Source organism: Momordica charantia (genome assembly GCF_013281855.1).
Source record: "Momordica charantia cultivar OHB3-1 chromosome 6 unlocalized genomic scaffold, Mcharantia_2.0 BLBB01000006.1, whole genome shotgun sequence".
In the NCBI taxonomy this organism is placed as follows: domain Eukaryota; kingdom Viridiplantae; phylum Streptophyta; class Magnoliopsida; order Cucurbitales; family Cucurbitaceae; genus Momordica; species Momordica charantia.
The window spans coordinates 13,807,285-13,812,099 of NW_028275164.1; positions in this window are offsets into that span (position 1 = coordinate 13,807,285).

Below are 4,815 nucleotides of genomic sequence, written 5' to 3' on the forward strand. Positions count from 1 at the left end.
GGTTAGTTTTTTTTATGATCCGTATTTACTTATCTCTTTATTTTTTTATTTCTTTATTTGAGCAATTCTTTGAATAAAGACCTTCAACGTTCGAGATATAGTTAATCCCGCAGTACTTGAGTATTTATATTTATTCTAAACCAAACTCTTCAAGTGGGGGACATGAATAAGTTAGTCTACGGCTGGTCAAGAAGTTCAAACTGGGACATAACTAGAAGCAGGCCGATAGGCTGAAGGCCAGTCAATAAAAGTGTTGAAGTGAGCCAAGCGAGGACAGAACATAAATCAGGTAAGCGAGAAACCAGTTAATAAAACTTGGGGTACAAAACCATTCGACAGAAGGCAAATGCGTCTGAAACCTAAGGGTAGTACCGCTGACCCAACTAAAAATTAGATCCCAAGGCTGAAGTCTAACAGATAAGACTAAGCGAGGCAAGAAAGACCAGCCCATAAAACGATAATCGACAGCGACGAAACGATATGGATGGGACTCAAGGTATAAAACCAATGGCAAAAGTCAAATAGGTGAGAAACCCAAAAGTAGTACAGCCAACCTAACAAAGGGTTGGATTTCAAGATACATAGTCAAAACTAACTTATAATAGAGTCCGAAAAATTTGACCACAATCAGCTACTACATGAAGGCATGTGAGCTCATCCGTAAAGAGAGCCATTCATGAAGCAACCAAGCGACAAGTACTCTCAATATAGAAGTTCTGATATCTCTCGCCTTTGATTTTGAGGGTGGGGGCTATTGTTATAGGGAGATAAAAAATAGAACAGACCAAGTGATAAAAAGGAGGTGAGATTGAGGGTAAAGAAGGAAGCGGGAACCGTTGACCCAGGTCAAACAGAGTCGATAGGGGATAACCCTATCAGCGCCTACCAGGCCTCAACACCGAGACCTTCTCGACACCGAGGTGGTCTCGGCCAATGGCCGAGAACATTTCTTCGGTTCTCTCCTGACATTTGTGCCCTCCGACCCTAATCTATCTTACCTAGACCATCAATTCGACATTACGCCCGCGACGAAACACGTGGGCCCAGAAGCCAAGATCACCTAAACACCCTAGAGTTCAACTCATGTAAACCATAAAGGGATTGTGATTGGATTACTGTAAATAAGAGGATGAGCCAAACCCTAGAGGTACGAAAAACAAACCCTAGTCTCTATACTACACCACTTTGATACTGACTTAGGCATCGGAGCCCGTGTGGTAAAAACCACACCGATCTTAGGATTGCTTCTATTTTGCAGGTCACGTTGATCCAGTTTGTTATAGGAAATTGGTGCAAATTTGGCGGAATTCTAGGAGGCTAAATTTCTGCATTAACATATAATATATCTATAATATATCTGTAATATATCTGACCAGTAATATATGTATGTGATATATATTTGATATACTACTAATATGAGTGTCTGATATACCTACAATATGTATATGATATATATTTGATATACAACTGATATAAGTGTCTGTGCAATATGTATGTTTTATACACTTAGTATACTACTGATATGAATGTCTGATATACTACTTATATGAGTATCTGATATACTATTGATATAAGTGAAAATTTGTGCTATATTTGAAAATTTTAAAACAAGGTGACATATTTTGAAATACATAAAATATTTTTGTCAACCACTGTAATTTTCAATTCTTTAATGAATAAAAGTCTAAATCCATAAATAGAATCAAATGAAATAATGGTGAGCCTAGGGTGACGGAGTCGTTTGGCACCTCGATGTTGACTCATCACATCTTGGGGTTGAAGAAGGTCATACAATATAAATATATATATATATATATATATATATATATGACACAAATGCTAAAAAAATAATTTAAAGAGGCTCGCGAACTCAAGTGCAGGGGTTGGGTGTGTGTATTTCACAGAGGCAACTTTTATTTATTTATTTATTTATTTTTAGTACAATATGTGGGGTGCGGATCTAACTCACAACCTTTTGATTTGAGATATATACCAATTACGTCTTGGTTTGTAACTTTTATTATTTAAGTTAACTATTAACTAATAATAGAATGTGAGTTAGTAACTATGAGTATCACTCAAGAAGTTAACACATTTATGTATGGATAAAAAGTCCTGAGTTCGAATTTTCATCTACAAATATTATAATAAAGGAATGTATTAGTATGAATATAATATGTGTTATTTATTTTGTTAAACAAATGTTGATAGACAAATAATCATAAATAATTTGGTTATTTTTTCAAAATTTTAAAGATTAAAATATATATTTAAAGTTTAGGAGTCAAAATTGAACAAATTAGTTTATGGGTCAAAACAAGTTTTTTAAAGGGGCAACTAGAGGAGTAGCTATATTAAATAATTTGATTTGAAAAATGGCAAAAAAAAAAAAAATCAGATATCACGAAAATTGCTAAAGGGATGTTCGAGTTGAACTGCAAGATTGTATGTGGACAAATTTATCCTCCCAGAAAAATAGGTAAATTTATCTTACTATTACCCCTATAAATTTGTGACGAAAATATCCTCTAACAAATCCTAAATTTTAGAAAACAAGATTGTGAATCAAAATTATAAAGTTCCAAAATTTTAAATAACATGTAGGTTTAGAAATTTCAAAATTTGAAGATAAAATATGTTGAATGCATACTTTGAAATAAAAAAAGATTAAGATTGAATCAAAATGCAAAATAGATTAAAAAAAACATAAAATCAATTTAGAAAAGTGGAAAATGAATAAAAATAAGATTGAAACTGGAAAGTACTGTTTTTAAAAATATGGATGGAGCAGTTGCATTGCAGAAGATGAAAATTAATACCATGGTAGGATCTATTTTGGAAGGGAAGGCAACTGAAAGGACTCTTTCTCACTTTTGGCCTAACTTCTTCCCACTTTTACCCTAACATTTTCCTAAAGAAAAATTTAAACCTCCCATCATCATCAACCTCGTGGGCTGTGTACGTCACTGAATAAATACATAAAGTAAATATGCGTATAAACAAACTAAAGACAGAGTAAGTAGAAGCACATACGGTTCCTGGATTTTTATTGATCAACCTGCCTGCAAAATAAGGGATGAGAGCATACGATTGATCCAGTGACCCCTTTGATGAACTTCTTCCCCATATGGTAAACTGTATTCTGATCGGCGTCTGCACTTCCACTGCCCCCGTAGATAGTATTATATACGGGGTCAGTAAGGTAAACTATATTCTGATCGGCGTCTGCACTTCCACTGCACCTGTAGATGGTGTTATATACAGGGTCAGTATCTCAACTATGCAGCAGTTGCTACACATGACATCCGACAAAAGGGATATGGCCCACGCCACTTCCCTATCTACTGATAGTGAAAGTCGTGTAATTTTTTTTCCTTCTGGAAATGAATATCTCTAGAGATATATTCACTGAGTTGTTGTAGGGTGGAATTGAAACGTGCCGACAGTGAATCCTTGATAATTATCCTACTCCTTCCAGCTTCCATCATGTAAAACTGTTGCTAGGAATGATTACACAGTATTCCCACATTGATTGGTTTAATTCCTCAAACGATGTAACAAAAATGGGTGGGGATTGATGAAATTTTGTGTAAGAATATTAAAGAGATACCATATTTAAGATTGTTGAATGCAGTAGAATTTATTGACCAATTAGTTATGTTTGTTAAAAAGAAATTAATAATATTGTAAAATAGTTTGAATGATATATGTAGATTTGGTGATTTCAATATTAAGCTGAGATCTTGATCGTTTGGTAGAAAGATTTTAAGGATTATGTAGAATTGGTAGCTATGGTGGTTTCAATATTAAGTCGAGATCATCTGGCTAGTTTGTAGAGAGATTTTAGATTTCGTTTGAACATTTGATTTGTCGAATGTGGGAGGCTGAAAACGTTGATGGGTAGAATGGAGAAAGACTGCAAGGACAATTATGGGCATGAAATGTGTGGAGGGACTAATATGAAATTATACACCTCCCTAGGAAATCAAATTTAGCCATGATGTGCAATTTAGAAAAACTTTGACCATTTTTCTTAACGATAACCTGTACGTAGCTATTTCTGAGGATTTCCTTTTTTAAAATCGCTCCTTCTTTTGGAATTTATCTGTGGCCTATGCGAAAACGGTAGAAGGTTTTGAGTGATGATGGCCGAATTTGGGCTGTATGCAAGCCGGTTTCGTCCCCGACTGTGGTACAGGTTGGCGGTGCCAGACAGTAAGGTTTTAGTTGAGGAAGGAGGTGTTAGGTCAAATTTGCATGGGCCGTATGTGGAGCGGGCTGGGGTTGATAGGCGATTAGGACTCGGTTTGGGTTTGGAGTTGGTGGTTTATCGGTCTGGCGGTCCAGGTGGTTCATCATCGATTCGAAGTCCTGCTGGTTCTGTTAGGTCCGTTTTTTGGTAGCGAATAAAAGTAATAGAAGTTTATAAAATATTGAGGGGCTTTTATCTACTAGTGAGTAGCATCAATTTTTGGTTTTGAAGTTTTTGTAGGAATCGAGATCTAAAGTAACGATTCATGATTGAATAATTTGAAAAATTTTGTACTATTTGAAATTATTTTTTTGCTAAGCTATTTGAAATTATTGTTTACAAGTTCATAATATTCAAATATATAGCGAACTTCATTTATTTTTAAAAAATAGGTTACCCATAGTAACAAACTAAAATAACAATATAAATATGAAAAACAAAGTTCATTATTCCAATATTTTAGTTGGGTTTTTATTGATCTCAAGTAAAAATTGTTGGATAAGTATACATTAGTATATATAAACTGTGTAATACAAGCAAATATATTACAACGTAATTAGCTA